The 19,655-nt window shown below is 39.0% G+C and overlaps 1 protein-coding gene across 3 annotated transcripts in view; it reads right to left on the bottom strand.

Moving 5' to 3' along the window:
- The window catches only part of BRINP3 (BMP/retinoic acid inducible neural specific 3), a 316,730-nt gene that overhangs the window by 290,212 nt on the left and 6,863 nt on the right, over positions 1-19,655 (bottom strand). Inside the window, exon 1 of one of the 3 annotated variants that reach the window (XM_042466362.1) lies at positions 6,388-6,411. The exons of the other annotated variants lie outside the window; for them this stretch is intronic. The gene's annotated coding sequence lies outside the window, so the exon portion shown is untranslated. Of the gene's footprint in view, positions 1-6,387; positions 6,412-19,655 lie in introns of those variants that run through there. 3 annotated transcript variants of the gene reach the window in all.

The raw sequence follows: 19,655 nt of genomic DNA, 5'->3' as shown, positions 1-19,655 counted from the left end.
ACTAATTCACACTTAAATAGGACACTACCAATTATAATCATTTCTGCAGAGTTCTATTTTACCTACTGTGAGCTATAACTTGATAACAAATGCTTCTTTTGACATCGTCACTTCTATCTACATATGCTTCCAAAAATGTATTTTTTTAAAGATGTTAGTATAACATCGCAGATTCATAGTTCCTGATTATTATTCCATTACCTTCTCCCCACAAAAAAGCAGTGCTGTTCAATAAATAAAGTTATTACACTTCCCCTAGACAGGATATTAATAATCTAAAAAATCCAAGGGATGGAGTATAAGTGGATTGACTGCAGGAAACTGATTGACTCCAGTAGGGATCCATAACACATATGAGCAAAACTCATCAGAGAACCTGAATACATTTGTACTGTTCCAGAAATACAGCAAGAGGAATAGATAAGCTTTATGAAGGAAAGAATAAACTGTTTAGCATTTATCTGGGGTTGACCAGGTCCAGTGGTTTCTAGAATTCATATTTTCAGGAAATCCTTTTCAGTATGTGTGACACTTTCTGAACATTGTGTAGGTTTTTGGGATGCATTCATTTAATGCAAGTGCTGGTAATAAGTTGTGGCTCTATTGATCTGGTACAGAAATTAAAAACATACCCCAGAATATATCCCATGCTCCACTGAAGTCGCACATGTCAGACAACTGGTAGTTACTGACCACTAGTTGTTGTCTTTCAAGAAATCTTGTCTGAAGTTTCTCACATTATCAGTGAGGAACCTCTTATAAGGTTCTAAGGCATCCTAAGATCAACAGTTTCTAAATCACTGTGCTATCCTTTGACCTGTATTGTTTGGACATATTTTTCATTCCTTTGAATTAAACAGAATGGTCTCATCATCCTCATTTTTCTTTTAAAAAACCCAGTCAAAACATGTTTGAATCCACACTCCCTAAGGAAGTGTAGGAGGTTTCTACTGAAGAATTCCACAGGCAGTGTTGCAATTGTTTCCAAAACGAAGAGCCAAAACAGCAGTCCTGATGCATCATGAACATGTAATAAATTTGCCATAGCAAAGCATTTATTAGTTAGTGGTGAATCAATTTCATGTCTTGTTCGTTTGTTTTATGTACAAAAGTGTGCTTTCTTAATAACACCCACATTTTCTTTGCACTTTGGTTCCATTGTAATAATATTGCTTTCCCAAATGTATATATAAATCCATTAAAAAATAACAATAACCTAAAATTATCAGATGAAGTGAGTTTTAGCCCATGAAAATATATGTCAGAATAAAATTGCTTTAAGATTCCACCAGAATTTATTATTCCTAGGGAAAGCAGTCAAGAAAGGTTTTGCTGTGTATATTTACAGTATTTATGTATAGTCTTTTGAACCTGATTCTGGATACTGCTGGTGGTTACTTCAGGGCCTTGATGCATATATTTGTTCCTCATGCATTTGCCTTTAAAACCCATTTTAAAAATTTCATTTTCATTGTCTACAGAAATGTGTCAAAGAGGTACTGCTAATGAATTTACTATTCATCTGTCCAGAGAGAGAGAGAGAGAGAGTATTTTTCTTCATGTATTATCTACCAGAAGAGCACTGAAACCTGAAGTTTTATGTTTGCCTCGACCAGGAAATGAAAACGCTGCCTCAAATATGAAATCCAGATTTTTTAAATAATTAACTTTTCATGAAGACATCATATCACCTTCTAAATTACAAGAATACAATAATAGGCAAACTTTACTCTTCTATGTGCTTATTGACTCAAAAATATTCCAGGCTATTAAATTACAATGATGACTAATGGGCCTCCCTTGCTTTACTTTAAATCCACAGAGTTAACACCAGAAAATTAATTACTCTATGTATGCAAAATACTCTCATAACTTTGTTTCCTTTGCCCTAAAATGAGTAACATAAAATAAAGCAATTCCAGGCTATCACCTGAATATAGAATATAGCACCATATAATGCACAATATTATATACCTCATGAAAAGAAGGGATGGTTGGTAGAGAAAATAAGCCACACATTTAAAGAATAAAATAAAACAAGAGCACAATATAAAAACCTATTACTTATTTGTTAAAAAAAGAAGAATTTGGTTGTAAGCATTCAGAATGATAACAGATTCCCTTGAATCTGTTGAATTCTCTTGAGATTTTGGGCCAGTACAGACTGGCACAATATGCCAGCTTCTCGGTGGCATGGAGCATGGATACCGCATGCTCTGACCCGTCCTGAAGCTGGCATCATGCCACCCACCCACCCAGATAGCGGGCAGCATTGCGGTGGTCCAGCAGTATGAAATTCATACACTACACACCACAGGAAAGCTAAAAAGGCGCTGTCACAGCAGAAATGCCACCCTTTTCTGGTGCCAAAAGGAGAAGCATTTTTCTACCTCTTTTTGCACCAAAAGAAAGTCGGATTGGGTCCGCGGCATGTGATTGCCACAGTGCCCACCCGGCTCTTTCAGGGGCGGCGTCATGCTGCCACTTTGGGATGGTCTGTTTTGGCCCATACTTACATTTAAATTCATGTTACCTGTATCTAAAATAATGTTGGCCCAGAGGCTGGGGTTGGTCCACAAACCATCCCCTGTCAGTCCCTGGAGAGTTTTCAGAAAAGAAATAAACATTTTTGGCCAATGGGCACAAGCATGGTGCCAGTCCCTGCCACACTGGGAAGAGAATATTTGCTTGCCCACACGATAGATAACTTAAGAGGCAATGGCTAAGATCCTAACTAGGATTCAATGAATGGAAGGATATTTTCCATCAAAAAGGCCAGGCCAAAGACTAGTGGAAAATTCTATCAGTGCAACAAAGTGAAGCCTTTTTACAAATTCTTCTTCTCCTGCAATCCGTTCCCCACTTTCCATAGTATCTACCAACCCTATGAAGCAGATTTCAGAAGATCATAAGGGGCTGTCACCTCTTCGTGGGAGTGCCCAGTTATTGGATTCCCCTGCTGCAGGAGACTCAGAACCACCACATGCACATCTTTACATGCATGTATGCAGAGAGTAGACATTTCATACAATTAGCTTTCAATCGTATACCCTATGACTTGACTATAAACTTAGTGAGAATCAACTTCTGAATTTCTGTATTGCTAGGTTGCATTCCTTGACACCACTACTACATAGTTACTCTAAATGATCACTGTAGTGAGTTCGAGCCTATGCCACCAAGCAAATGGGTTTTTGAGTCCTTATTAGCATCATAACCAAACTTTAATAGGTTTCCAATGGCACAAAAGAGGTAATTTGTATCAGTGACCTTGTTCACTATTATTTGCATCAGACTGGCAGTTGGAAGCTGGGGAAAGATATGAAGGCTGAGAACAGACTGAGGGAGTAAATTCTACCATTTGTGGGATTGTTTCTCGCCAATTAAGTTTATCTTATATCAGTAGCATGTCTCAGGGATCAGCACCAATGAACTCTCAAGAAGGTTTGATGCTACACCCAGTTCGGGCACAAAACAAACAAAGTTGAACCTCACCTCCCCCCCCCTCAAGGAAACATTCTCAGATTAGAAACTACAATTAGTACTTTCTTTCACATAATGTAGTGCAATCCAAAGAGCACATAAATACATTCTATGTGTGCCCATGTTCTGGAAAGCTTCTTTTCCCTGGATACCAGCATTTGTTTCCCAGCATTTGTATAAATTTTCTTCCAAAGGCAGAAATAGATACCAATGGTGTTGAGCTGAAGAAGGGATAAGCAAAACGTGGGCTGCATGTGATTCCCAGAACTTGTTTTTCTGTCTCTAAATTGTTTTCAAATGTTTTTAAAAAATGTGAGGCTTGGAGCATAGAAGAACAAAAATGGGCAAGAGAGTTACCTCCTACAGGGGACCAATGCATCCTCCGTCCTCTGGCAGGTGCCACCCTGATCTAAAGCATGGTGATAATTTGTCCTATCCTTTTGTTTTTTCATCTCATGCCAGGGATGGAAAGAATATTCATAATTACTCACTCCCAGGCAGAAAAGCAGGTTTCCTGCTAGTTGGGTCATCCTGTCAGGGGGAAAAAATAGACCTACAAGAATTTTGCACAATTTTCTCCTGGAATTCAACATCCTGAGGTTTTGTGGCTGAATTATTATGTGGAAAAAACAGGTTTGTTGTGCCAAAATTGTGTTCTTCTCCTCAGAATAATTCCTCTACAACACTTTGGAGCATCTGAATACAGGGGAATTGCAGAAAAATATTCATTTTTACTCACATAAGAATATTATTGTAATTATTTGTCCTTGCTTTCAAGTCAAGGATTTAGGTCCCTACCTACTCACTACCAGGCAACCCAAGTCTTACACTGAGAAATTTTCTGAATTTCAATAGCATCATGGCTGAAAAATTCCTCACCGTGCCCATAACAGATGTGAATATCGCTTATTCTCAATTTCATTGTATTTCTGTCAATCCAACCTGCATTCTCATACTATCCTCTGTCTATATTAGGTTGTAAGACTTTCTTTTCTCTTTCTACACAAAGATTTATTTGCATCTTCTATATACATTTTCCATAATGTGTTTACTTAACAGCTTTTCCCAGCATACAGATTTTGGTACATATTTCCTGACTGAGGAAAACATCTTTGTGTCTATTCTTGAAATGGATATATTTTTCATTTTTTTATTTTTAATAAGGATACATGCTTTTGTGTTAATTTAATTTCTTCAAAATTTACCACAAGCACCACAAATAGGAACAATAGATAACTTCAGTGAGAATTGTAAAACAACTAAAAATATGTTCTAACCCTTGTATCCAGGGGATCCCTTATGCCCATGGATTTCCTATTCTGGGATGATGCCCTATAATTTGAACAAACGAACATTTGGAGGAATTGACAGAAGAAGACTATTCTTGTTTGATAACATACAGGATTATAGTCTGTGTGACAATTTACAGCTGAGTAGCTAGACAAACTTTGCTTAAAGCAATACTGCATTTAAATTAATGCAGGATGGCTCTGGATTTCGCTCCAGTCATGTGCCATCCATATATGTTACACTAAGTAATGACATACTTGTGAATTGGACCATACATGGAATTTCAGTGCCCAGAGGTGAATATTTTGACAAAGCAATACCAGAAAAATCAAGATTGTTATGCAGATGGATCATAATAAAATATGATTATAATATCATTGCTTCTTCATGCTCATTCATGCTATGCTTAGGAATTTCCCTAAAGTATTTGGAAGGCCACAGCTGGATAGCTAGATGTGCAGAATTGTTACAACCCAGCAAATCAATTGTTATGCCAATCTTCAACTATTCCTTGTCTTCTCAACTTTAAAAAATCAAAGTAGTTGTCCTTGAATTAATTTATTAATGTCAGCAAATGCTTTCCATTTGTGGACTTAGTGATGCTTGTAAAATGTTGATTTTTCACATTCACAAAAGATGAACAGCCTCCTTCTTTTACTGTTCTGTCTCTGGAGACTAAGAGACAGAATCTAAAGGGAGAAATCATCTCAGTTTTAGATGAAAGAGCACCTTCCTAAAGTATGAGCAATGTTCCCAAAGTAATGAAGAAAGAAAATAATGGCATCTTAGTCCTTCTCTTTTGCTAGGGAGGTGTGTGTGTGGGGGGGGGGGGGGGGGCAGCCACATGCTATCAACTGTAATATGGTAAGTTTCTGCACAACCGTTATTGAAATTCCTTGAAGCTCATATTGATATCTTTCAGCAAGACTGTTTCCTACCATTTCTTCTTATGGCTGATCATAACAGACTCCTACTTGCAGCTTCCTACTGTTTTGTGTCTTGTTGCTATTGCGTGCCATCCTTTCGGACTTATGGCAACCCTAAGGTGAACCTATCATGGAGCTTTCTTGGTAAGATTTGTTCAGAGGAAGTTTGCCATTGCCTTCCCCTGAAGTTGAGAGTATGTGACTTGCCCAAGATCCCCCTGTAGGTTTCATGGCTGAGCAGGGAATAGAACCCTGGTTTCCAGAGTCATAATCCAACACTCAAACCACTATAGACTACACCATGCTAGTTGCTAATTAACTACTGTCTATTTTGGAAGTTCTACCACTTAGGATGTTTCTGAAGAGAAGACATAGTACTTCTTTCATCTTTGGAAATTCTTTCAATGTTTTACTAAAATCAGGAGCTTACAAATTTGCCTTGAATTTGGGTTTAGACAAATTTAAAGGGCAGCTGCCAAAATTGTGCAAAGAATAGTTAGAAAAGTTCTGACTGCACATTTCCCTACCCTCCCTACTCCACCACCCTGGCAGTGGACAAATCTCGGGACAGGTCCTTGATGCAGCTTACCAATGGGAAGAGGAGGTCATTTAAATGATGAAGGAGCTGTTAATCTTGACTTGAATGGGGGAAGAAATGAGAATAAGCTCACAGACAGAGTGTACTGACCTTTTCCTTTGCCTAAAAGCTCAGAGCAGCAATTCATCATTTGAATTGCTTGACCCTTTCTTCTCCTCCACATCAAGAAACAAGAGTGGTCCTCCTGAGGATTGACAGTTGCTAGAGCAGGATGTTTTCGATGACACACAAAGGCCTACAGAACAGATACATGTTCCCCATTCAGAAGAGACATAAGCACATAAACCACACTTAGGTACACACATGTCACTAACAGGATGCTACCCTATATGTACTTATGCACACTTACTAGAGAACAGCAGATCTTCTGAATGTACAGGATTATGCTGACACACATAATGTTGCTTCTGATATCAAAACTCAATTTTGCCTCCCACAATTTTCCATGAATCTTCCTCTGAGCAATCAACCTCAGCTTCAAAAATGTGATTTTAAATTATATTTGCTAGCATGAGATATGGTGAGGGCTACTAGTGTTAATCAGATTTAGCCAAAATAATGCAAGAATGTACAATTAACCATAACATGTCTATAATCAGAAGAGACGCATCTCTGGATTTCAGATGTCAAAGGCAAAACATAGAGAATGGGTACTGTTTGTTTTCTCTGCCTGGAAGTTTCTTAGTGACTTTTGGGTTGCTACTGTTAGAAGCAGAACACTGGACCAGATGTGGCCCAGGAAAACAATTATTGCATTCAAATGGGGGAAAAAGTAGAGTAATGCATTGAAGAGGAAAAGAAATGAATGCAGGAGACCTAGAGACCAGCAGTGGTTGATTGAAAAAAAATGTTCTTTTGATTTCACATCTACATACTTTAATAACATTTAGGTTAATCTCAATAAAATCCCCAATCTGGACTTTGTTTTGAAGGTGGCATTTCATGGCTGCTTACTACTAGGTGTTCATACACCTACACACCTCTTTGACTAGATGACTGCTGCCAAGAAACAACGCTGTCTAGCAGTAGCCTTCTGGTAGCTGCCCACAGCACCAGCTGTTATGTAGGGAGTATTAAGCTATAATACAAATCTTGCTGCAATGTCTTCAGGTGTTGAGATCTTGAAGGACTCTGATTCCTTTCTCTACCCCCTCCTTTTACTAAAGTTTGTAACAGCTGTTCTTCTTACAGATTTGTTGGCACTTTTTTTCTATTTCCCTTTCCCATCTATTCTCTCTTTTTCATCTACTGGGGTTCTAAATGTGTGCCTGCAGGCAGTAATAAACTGAATGAAGCCAAAAATCAAAACAAACAAACAAACAAAAAAACCCTGAAACCTAATCCAGACAAAACAAAAAAGAAGCAGGCTTGCATAGTCAATCTAATTTGAATAGAGTTGCATCTGGTAAATGTGGCTGGAAGTATTTCTGCGTTCTACTTTCCATATGGATGACCAGATGTTAGTGGTAGTGGTGGTGGACTGAGTTGACTTTGCTTAGCTTAGGCCAACATACCACCTGCTCCACCCATTCCCAAGGACACCTGAAGACACACATCTTAGATACACTAGCATTAGTTACTTCGGTATTGGCTTACTGTAATGAGGCTATATTTGAAGAGTATTTAAAACCTGTTGGTAAATACACCACCAACTGTTAATGAGCATTCAGAGACGCAATTTGGTTATACCTAACATGTCTGCACTTACTATAGTTTACTTCTGGAAGCAACTCAAAGTAAATGGCTTGGGCCCAGGAGACCTGAGTCTACCTTCTTCCTCATCAACCTGCCTGTTTTGCACCCCACCGAGAACAGAGGCACAATTGATGGCGATGACAGTGTGTGTATGCCTTCTGCTGGCAAACCCCTTTCTGGATGTTGTCTGATAACAACACAAAGCATTTCTATTCTGGCATGAGTTTGCCTGCCATACATTTATTAAGACTGCTTTATCTATGGCTATGGCTCGTGTATTTTGTCTGCCTCAAAATGCTGCATAAATTCATATGATAAACTGAATACATGGGTTTCTGTTGTATTGTGGTTTTAAATATTTGTGAATCATGCTCTGTGAAATGGCAGGATGTAAACTTTTATATAAAGGAAATGAATAAATTCTACTTTTCCGTGTGTCATTTGCATACAAGCATAAAGACAGATTCTGAGCACCAATAAATACTGCAAATAAATCAATAAATAATGCACATAAATAAATAAATGTTGTTATAATTTATGTAGTAATTCAGATGAAGTAGAGAGTCTACACGAAAGTAGCAAGTATGTGATCCTCTAGGTGGAAGTGGGCTTTGAGTCACTTTAGCCCTAGTGAACGTAAGTGAAAATGTGCCCCATCTCTATAGCTGAACAGTGTTTAAGGATATGAGTTCTCTCAATGGGAAATCAAGATCACGATCTAAAGCTAGCCCATGGACATGATGGACAGAAATGTACAAGAATCCAGAGCTTCCTCTGCACTTTTAAAAAAAAATCACAGCAGTTCCCACATTTGAAGAAACAAACCGTTGTTCAAATTTAAGACTGCCTCTTTGGCAGTGGGATGTAGTTCAATGAGAGCAGGAATTACAGCTATGAATGTGTATAAGACTCCAATTTTGGGTTCTCTGGGTCTATTTATCCATGAAGAAAAGTTGTTATTTAAATTCAAAATATATTAAAGTTACCCGAGTGACTGAGGCGATATTCTTTCTTCATGAGCAATTTTGCATGAATCCCAATTGTCTTTATCTTATAAAGGTCAACTTGTATCCTTCAAGTTCCAGTCTCAAATACATTTACCATAAAGTGGTATCAATAGTAAGTGAACCAGTGACCTACTCTGGAGGTATGACTTGGAGGTTACTTACACTTTTGCCTGTCAAAAACATCTCCCAACAGTCTGGATTTTACTTTGTATCCATGACTAGTTTCAAGGGAAGAGAACAAGCAGTAAAACATATAGCCCTGGCACTCATTTTGTACAGTTTGCTTCTGGTACCTGCTGTTAAGCTGCTGATTTCCTTCCTCAAATCTTTGCCTTACTCCATAGCATGAGCAGAATGAGCTGTAACCTGTTTTGTAAAATCCTGCCAAGCATACAGATGAAAGGACAACACTATATATGAAAAGGATGTCATATAGATCAGGGATGAAGATCCAGGTCTAGGTTCAAACCCTCAAATCTATTTTATCTGACTCTTGTCAGTCCCACAAAATTTTATCAAAGCATAATAAAATATTCCCTGACAGTTTCTCTGCTCTTATAACTACTGTTGCTTTTACATTTGAATGCCACATCTTTCATTTATGTTTCGAATTTAACTCATGGTGTTAGTGTTAGTGTATATGTCTGAACCGAAAGTACATCAGAACATATATGCTCCATAAATATTAGCAAGTAGTTATGAAAGGAGAATTTCTGAAGAAAATTAACTACTCCCTAGGAACAGAGAGGTCCCCAAGAATACAGAATATAGTGCTTTAATAGTAATAATACTTTGTACCTTGGCCAGAAACTAATTGGCAGCCAATGGGGTGATTTTAATATTGGTGTAATGTGATCACTCTTTGATGTCCCAGTAATCAGTCTGGCTGCTGTGCTTTGAACTACACTGGTGCCTCGGGATACGAAATGATCGGGTTACGAAATTTCCGGGATACGAAAAAGTTGGATTGGCAAAAACTGTTTCGGGTTACGAAATATTTTTCGGGTTACGAAATTCATTTCGGCGTGAAATTCAAATGCTGCAAAGTGCAGCTATAGGCTTTCCAGTGCTAACGGAAAGCCTTTTTGGGTTACGAAATTTTCGGGTTACGAAAGGAATGGCGGAACGAATTAATTTCGTAACCCGAGGCACCAGTGTAACTGAAATTTCCAAACTTTGTACAGAGGTAGGCCATTGTACAGCACATTACACAAATCCAGCCTTGAGGTTACCAGTGCATGCACCACAATATGTAGGTCCACCAGCTCTAGGAAAGGGCACAGCTGGCATAACAGCCAAAGTTGATAGTAAACCCTCATAGCTGTCACATCTATCTGATGCAACAATGGGGTTGAGACTCCACTGGGAAATGTGTCAAAGCCCAATGTGGAGCACATATTACACTGCAAATTGTAGTTCTGCAACTGCGTGTCTGCCATGCATATTTAGCAGTGATCTACATAGGTTGCGCTATAGTAGTGTCCAGCCTAGGAAATGCATAATGCAACTAGAATGTAATTCTGGTAGTGGTAATTTGCATTATGCAGAGGGAATGTAGGATCTCAACCAATGTGACCTCAGCTTCCAAAACCAATCTGCCATGGCACCTTAGGCATAGTAGGGGACGATATTGTACTAACCTATCAGTATTACAGAATTAAGGTTGAAGTAACAGTCTATTTAGCTTTTACATGTGGGATACAGAATGCTTGGGGACAGCTCTGCTAGCACATGAATTCAGCCTTATGTGGTTCTAATTATGAGAGACTGTATTAGCTATTCCCTCAGTACAGCACTGCTTTTTTCTCTCTGAAAGCTTTCTAAACCCTTGTCTGTTCAGGACTATCTCACTCAGCATAATTGCAGCACAGCTAACAATAATAATGATTTTAATTTCAAAATACAAAAGAAAACATTTTCAGCAGTTAATGTTTGAATGGTGTTATCACACCAATCTAAATATAAGAACTGATAAGTACTGATTGCTAAAATTGTTATTGTCTGACAAGAGCTGCAGGATTACAGATGTGCTTCCCTTTTCCATGTATTATAAGATTGCAGACATTAAAAATGGGATTTTTAACTGAATCTGCACTATAACTGGACAGTGCTATAAAAGGGCAGAAGAAAAGGGTAGCTAAATTTAATTCAATAAGTTTTAATCCCCATGAGAATAGTGAAAAACTGTAATGTACATTGAAATTTGGGCAATTCTACTACTGTGCTCTGTTCTTAGGGGTGTTCAAGGATTCAGCTTTCTTCCTACAACACCACATGCCTGCTTTCGCAAGGAGAGCCTAGTTTTGGTTGGTATACCAACTGTGTCATTTCCTAGGGAAGTTAGAATTCAGCAATGTGCTTTACATGGGGCTGCCACTGAAAGTGTTTAGAATCTACAGGTATTGGGATGGGGAATAGCAGCCAGACTACCTTGTGCTTTGGAGACCTTATCACCAATCTTGAGCTAACTGCACTGACTTCCAATCTGCATAACAACTCAGGACAAGATGATAGGTTTGACCTCAAAAGGACCAAAAAGCTTGGAGTCAGGATAGTTAAAATGCTATCTCTTCCTGCATGCACAGCTCCACCATGCCTGGGCTCAGAGACAGATGAAGGGCCTTCCCTCATTCAAACTGCCATCACACTGGCCTCAAAAGGAGAAAGGAATCAGGCATAGCCCCGCCATGCCTAGCCTAGAGACACATGGGAGGCCCTCCCTCGATTACAACTGCTATTACCGTGGCTTCAGACAGAGAAGAACTGGCAGTATATGCAGGACTGAGGGGCTTGACAGACCACCCCAAAGGGGTGGTGCAATGCCACCCCTTTCCTAGACTTCCCAACTCCAGGGGTTTCTGAATGAAATGGATTATCTAGATCCATTTCAATCTAGTTTCAGACCTGTAGATGGAACAGACACAGCCTTGGTCACCTTGGTGGATGACCTACGCAGGGAACTGGACTGGAAGAGTGTGTCCCTGTTGGTTCTTCTGGACTTCTCAGTGGCGTTCGATACCATCAATCATGGTATCCTTCTGGACTGTCTCTCTAGGATGGTGCTTGGAGGTACTGTTTTACAGTAGTTCCCTTCCTTCCTGGAGGGGCGAACCCAGAAGATGGTGTTGGGGGATTCCTGCTTGACCCCCTGGCCACTGGCCTGTGGGGTTCCTTGGGGTTCTGTGCTGTCCCCTATGCTATTTAACATATACATGAAACCACTGGGAGTGGTTGTCCGGAGTTTTGGGGTGCGGTGACATTAATAAGCAGATGACATTCAACTCTACTACTACTTCCTACTTCACACCAAGGAGGTTATCCTGGTCCTAAACCAGTGTCTATCATCAGCAATGGACTGGATGAGGGAAAACAAGTTCAAACTTAATCCAGACAAGACAGTGGTGCTCCTGGTCAGTTGAAAGGTAGATCGGGGAATAGGGATCCAGCCTGTGTTAGATAGAGTCACACTCCCCCTGAAGACACAGGTTTGCAGTTGGGGGTACTCTTGGACTCAGCTTTGAACCTGGAGGCTCAGGTCTCTGTTGTGACTAGAAGTGCTTTTACACATTTAAAACTTGTGTGCCAGCTGTGCCCATTCCTTGAGATGCTGGATCTGGCCATGGTGGTACATGCCTTAGTTACATCCCATTTGGACTACTGTAATGGGCTTTACATGGGGCTGCCTTTGAAAAGTGTTCAGAAAATTCAGCTGGTTGAAAGAGCTGCTGCCAGGCTGCTAACAGGGGCAGGTTACAGAGACCATACAACGCTCCTGTTGAAACAGCTTCATTGGCTGCCAGTTTGTTTCCGGGCACAATTCAAGGTGCTGTTTATTACACATAAAGCCTTACATGGCTCAGGTCCACACTATTTGACATATTGTATCTCGTTGTATGAACCAGTCCGGACTCTGAGATCATCTGGAGAGGCCCTTCTCTCCATCCCAACACCATCACAAGCACGGTTGGTGGGGACATGAGAGAGGGCTTTCTCGGTGGCTGGCCCTAGACTCTGGAAAACCCTGCTCAGGGAGATCAGAATGGCTCCCTCCTTGATGGCCTTCTCCTGGCAGGTTAAGCACTACCTATTCACAGGGGCTTTTAAGGAATTGTAATAAGGACAGGCTGGGATGTTGTATTTTTTCAAAAATTTGATACAGTTTTTTATATGTATGATTTTATCTTTTTAAAATGTTTTTATTATTTTAATAATTATCTGTTTTAATATTATAATAATTTAATTCCTTTTTAATGTACTTTTTTCTTTGTTTTTAATTGTACTGTTTTTTAATGTTGTGAAGCCACTCTGAGTCCCAGTTCTGAGAAAAGAGTGGGATACAAATAAATATAATAATAATATTTATTATATTACTCCTCAGATATTTTTAAGCAGATAAAGACAACAATTTGGAATAAAAAAATGTCAGGCAACAATAAACTGACTTCTAATTGTTGTGTTTGACTTCTTGTAATATATGCAGTTAGAAAATGCTTCCATCTATGTTGACTCTCTAATAATGCAGCCATCAATTGACCTTGGATGATCACACTATAAAACAGATCTTTTTAGTGGTCACAAAGCAAAGGTTTAAATGTTAACATTTAAACTAGGACAGTATATTTTTGACAAAGTGGCAGATCAGTCAACCCTGAGTTGCACAGTGCAGGCAGGGCTTTCTCTTAAAAAATGAGTAGTTCAGCGGTTTGGCAGTAAGTTGTTACTGTAGAAGTAAAAAGACTTGTAATTACCACAGAATCAATACTTGTACCAATGACGCTTCATCACAACATTATAAGCTTTTATCATAATCCTAGAGAAATCATATGAATCTTCCTGGAGCTACTAGCTAACAGAACCTATATCATACATAGACACTTCACAAATACAAAAAGTATTCCAACACTGTGTGCATGTTTTCCTTCTACATGAAAAAAAAATAAGGTACTAATTCTCTGTTTTTATATTTATATTTGCAAAGACATTTCTTGCTTAGGGGAAAAAATTAACATTTTGATAATTGATTCCAGGGCTATAACAAGGAAAATTAGCATGCAGGTATTCATGCATGCGCTACTTCATGCATGCACCACTTCTGTCCCACCGGTCAAAGTTCAAGTTATTGGTCTCAGTTCTTCAGAGGAAGACAAGTGTGTGCATTATACATGACACTGTTTCCCAAACATAGTAGCTGAAGTCAATGTTGGAGCTGGAGACACAACTGGAGGTACTTCATTCTTTCAAATGAACAGAGATGTTTTAAATAGGGATAAAAGGCAGTCTCACTGTGAAACCTTTTACAGGGTTAGTGATTGTGCCAATGAGTGTTTGAAAGTAACTTATAGGTAGGTATTCATATTAAGAATTTAAAGAATATTCAAATATATTTTTAAATTTTTCAAAAACAAAAAAAAAGAGAAGAGAGAAATCTATGTGGAGAAACTCTGTTGAGAAGAATTGTGGACTGATGAGAATGTTTGCAGTTCAGGACTTATTCAGCACAAAAGTTTGCAGGGTTGTGTGTGTATTTAGAAAACATCAGAACATAATGTTTTATACAGAGAATAATATTTCTATATGGGAATATTCTATGCACAGAAAAAGCTGGTTTCTTTGTAGAAAATACTGCAATTGGACATTTATTCTGCATAAACTTTGCACTGAAAACATTTTCTGCAGATAACATAGTATGGGTTGTGCAATGAAATGTGACTCTGCAGGACAAGAATGTTCCATCTTGCTGCATCAGTGTTAAAATACAAATGGTTAAGTGCACACAATTAAATCAAAAACATATAATGGGTATCCATTAGGTTTTAGTTCCAGGACCCCCACAGATATCAAAATTGATGGGTGCTCATTTTCCATTATATACAACAGTGTAGTTAAATGATCTTGATGGTAAAATGGATCTCGGACTTTTTATATGCAAACCATGTGCTCTGCCATTGAGCTATAGCATTCAGTTTCTACATGAGTCATTTCCTTGGGGCCAGCTCTTTTCAATGTCAATGACTTTAGGACAGGTAATCTTTTTTCCCCTTATGACCTATTAGGTGTGATGGAACATATAAATTCCATATAAAAAAGTGTAGGGGTGGACAAGTGTGGACTTGTTTTGTTCTGTAACTTTTTTTTACTGTATTTTGTATTGCACCCCTCTCAAAGACAGAAGTGTACAAAATTACAAGTACAAAACCATAATACATAATTTAAAGATGTCAAGAGTATTTCCTCACACTGCCAACCAAAAAGATCAGAAATGAGGGAATGACTCTGAAAGTCCAGCATTATGCCCCCTGCTCCCAATAGATCCAGGAAGACAATACTACAGTATATCATAGTTAAATTATGCTTTTCTTTCTTTCCATTATGTGTATTCTTTTGTGAGTATTCTCTTTCTCTAAACACCCAATAAGCCACACAATCAATCAATCAATCAATTGCATTCTATGACCAGCACAATAAAAGAAAACTGCAAATGTACAAATTCTCAAGGAAAGATGAGTTTCCTTTCACAGAAAGTATCAGTAGTTATGAAAATGCCACTTTGATAGAGACTGTCAAATAAAAAAATAAAGTATTTTCCATTCCTACATTAGCTCCTGGTGTTAGACACAACACTGCTCCATCACATCATCCTTAGGACATAAAGCAAAGTATTACAAAACAAAATGTATTCACAGTCATCCTTCATATATTTCACATTTAAGAGGCGCAAGAGAAGAGGCTGAAACCTGAAGAATGACAACTGGAATGGAGCCAATATTTTTCAGTACAAATTGCATATTGGTAAACAAAAGCTCTGTTTGACGGAAGAAAGGATTTGTTCTCTCTCACTTCCACAGTATCCCCACACTGCAGTGCTTTATTTGTATTGTGGCTTTAGTACTGGACTAGGACTCTGGAGACCAGGCTTTGAATCCCTGCTCAGTCATGGAAATCACAGTGACCTTGGGAAAGTCACACTCTCTCAGCATCAAAGGAAAGCAATAGCAAACTACTCTGAACCAACCATGCCCAGAAAGCCCCGTGATAGACTAGTCTTAGCATCCCTATAAGTCGGAAATGACTGGAAGGCACACAGCACCAATGGAATGGATGAGAGAAAATAAATAGATAATTGAAGGACACTATAAAGGTGTAGCTAAACTTGTTCTTGGCTCAAAGTGGTTCCAGATTCTGCATCTGCATTCTTGGTTGTTTTTCCTGGCACAACAGAATGTGATAGAATGCTGATAACTGGCCTAGGCTGCATTAATGCAATTAACGCAGCTTTAACTGCCATAGCTCAATGCTGTGAAATTCTGGGATTTGTAGTTTTGTGAGATATTTAGCCTTCTCTTTCAGCCTGCTCTGGTGTTACAACAAACTATTCCTAAGATTCTATAGAATGGAGTCATGCCTGTTAAAGCAGTGTCAAGCTGCATTAATTCTGCAGTGTGGCAGCAGTCCCTGCTACAGTTATCCATAATGGACTGTTCTTTCAAACGCATTAGAAAAGTTTATGACCAGATCTTCATACATCATTCTTGCAATTACATATGCCACTGAAAATCTACCAGTCTTTTCAGAAGCCAGTGCTGTATTTTTTGGTACTCCTCTTTAAAGGCAAGCCAAAAAAGATATGAATATTGTTGTGGAGAGAATGCTCAACAACAACAACAAAAAAACTGCAACAGCAAAACCTGTGATGTTTCTCAAGCCTTTTTGATATTCTCTCAGTTTTTCATTTAAAGTTAAGAAAGTTATTGTTACTGAACAACAGCAAAAAATCATAGTCTTCCTTTAATCATATGTAACCCAATGCTTCCTAAACTGATCAACTCAGATAAGGAAGGAAGGAAGGAAGGAAGGAAGGAAGGAAGGAAGGAAGGAAGGAAGGCCAAATGAAATCAGATATGATAGCTTCACAAATCATGATATCTACCATGGATTTGTTGTAGAGGAAGTTGCTAGAATAAAAATTAACTTTATGGGCTAATTGCTAATATCAGGGCTCAAAGTGGAACAGGGAGAAATGAGAGAGAAGAACTGAGTCAGAGATTCACATACAGGTTGGGCTGCCTTTTTTACTGTATCAACTCTGCCTTCAGCTGAAAGAGAGTATTGCTAGGCTCATCTGCTTGTTTGCATGTCTCCTAATTTAAATTTCTTTTCTTAGAGCTCTGGCATTTCATCAGTGAGTAGTTGAAGCATGAAACACTGTTTTACTAAGCAGATGTGAAAGTGGTAATAAAAGGCTATAGGAAATCAGAATTTCTTTCTCCAATCTAAAATAAGATTCTCAGAGAAAATGGTTCAGTTTTCCTACTTGGTCTATGGAATTATAATAGCTATGAAGCTTAGCAACTGAGTGTAACATGACTGTTCCTTCCACTAGACATATATCGGTGCAATTTACACATCTTGGCAAGGCATCTTCCTGCCATATTATGCCCCAGGGACCATTTTTATCCCCTTAAATATTAGGAACATGCTGCGTGCGGTGCTTCTGGTACTTTTTCTGAACTCAGATTATTCTCTGAAAATTATTTGATAACATACACTGTCCATTAGCTTCCCATTTCACTTATATTGTTCCAACCATTCTGGCTTATTTTAGAAGAGCACACAGTCTGTCACACAGGGAAGAATGGATACAGGGTATTCTATTAAAGCACAGGAGATTTTACCAAAGCATTTATCAGGTCATCTTTTTCTCAAAGCCTGTGTACTACTCTGTTGTTCTTAGCTGTACAGCAGGCCCTGTACTTGTACCAAATAATCACAAAATCATATGACTGGAGGTTATGAGAAGGTAATCAAATACAGCCTACATCAAGATGTATTCCCTTACAAAAAAATATGTCCATATCATAGATCTGTCCAGATTACCTGGAAGATACAGTACACCCCAGGCAAAAAGGACTGAGAATGATGTATACAGAGCAAATTGGGATGTACAGTCTTATCCCATTCATGATTACTCAGAACAAAGGGCAATTGGGCCACTGAGACTGCAATGCTAAACAAACTGGGGCACAACAAAACAGCAACAACATCTTCACACTGGGCTGAGAGCAAATGTAAGCAGGATTTAAAAGCTTTCCAAGTGGATAGTGGAAGAATAATCAGTCACTGACATGTAGAATAAAATCCATCCTTTATGATGATCGCGTCTTAAGAAACTGGTATGACATGGCTATGATGAGCTATGAACTTGAGAGACTTTAGTTCCAAGATATTCTGCTACCTGAGGAAAAGAGTAAGAAGTCATCCCCTTTGTTTCTGTGCACAGAAGGCAAATGGTCTAGTACATGAACCTTACTTCAGCACATATATAGGTTTCTTTACCATATCTCAGGGCAATGAGATACTTAGTGGCTGTGAGACAGCCTTATGGCACATATAATTCTGTCATCTATGAGAAAGAAGAGATTGGGGCCTTTAAAAACAGCAGTCACCACCACTATCCTCCAGCAATGCCCAATGGTAGAGCCAATGCTACTTAGGTCAGAACTCTCTGGATACCATTACACAAGTCTGCTAATGTCCCTGGTTCATCCTCCCCTGTCTTTTCAATTACAATGTGAAGATACAGTACTAGCCAGCCACATCCAACATTTCATGGTAACAGTCCTTGATGTCCTAATGGTTGAAGGCAAGACATCTTGGTGGGGGGGGGGAAACTTTCTTGACATCCAAGTGAGGAGATGTACAGCTGGAGATCATCCTCCATCTGTCCCTTATATGCGTGATTGCAGGTGCAGGTACAATGTTGAAAAACAAAAGCAGGGATGCTGAGGGAAGATGCTGGCAGCATTGTAAGACGAGCAAAAAACAAAGTAGAAGACATGTGCAATGCCTGAGAGGACATAGAACAAAACGTCTTCCCCTTGACTGGGGACAGGAAATGCATGTCTCGTAACCAGTTTGTTCCATCATGAAGCAGAAGGAAGCAACTATTTTGAGTTTGCAGATGCAGGCCATCACAGGTGGTGACCTTCTTGCAGTTCCTCTGTGGGAGAGCTGTGCAGCATGCCATAAACAACCTGTCCTTGACTTCCTAAATAACCACCCCAGGTATGGTAGAGGTCACTGTATTACTAATAGGATTGACATAAGGTTCAACTGGCATTTCATCTATTCTGTATGTGGATAGGAAAGGGGTGTATCATCTTGTTACGTGGAAGACAATCCAGTAGGCAATAAACTCAGCTAAGGAATAAATCCCTAGGGTGATTCAGGACTAAATTTGTCAACACATGGTGCAATGGGATTAAACCCTACTGACCTCAGAGGAGCATACTCTGGGGTGCATATGCTCACAAGGGAGTTGCATGGTGATTATGCAAATTCAAGAAAATCATTTTATCCTCCTTACTGTGCAATACGCAGGTCAATTTTCTACATGCTTACTCCCCGAAATAAGTCTCATTGAGGTATGCTGGATTTACATTCTGTGCTCATACATAATTGACCTGCTTGGGTCATTAGTCTTCCTCCACCCCCCTTTTTTCTTGTCTTTTTTTCCCTGTCAAGCCTTCCTAAAGGCTTTCCTTTCTCTCATATGTGGAAAAGAAAAGAAAAAAAGATAAAGAAAAGGGGAGGGAGGGAGGGAAGGAAGGAAGGAAGGAAGGAAGGAAGGAAGGAAGGAAGGAAGGAAGGAAGGAAGGA

The sequence above is a fragment of the Sceloporus undulatus genome, chromosome 4 (assembly GCF_019175285.1).
Source record: "Sceloporus undulatus isolate JIND9_A2432 ecotype Alabama chromosome 4, SceUnd_v1.1, whole genome shotgun sequence".
Taxonomy (NCBI): domain Eukaryota; kingdom Metazoa; phylum Chordata; class Lepidosauria; order Squamata; family Phrynosomatidae; genus Sceloporus; species Sceloporus undulatus.
The sequence above is the reverse complement of the archived record's forward strand: the minus strand, read 5'-3'. Positions and strand labels throughout refer to the sequence as shown.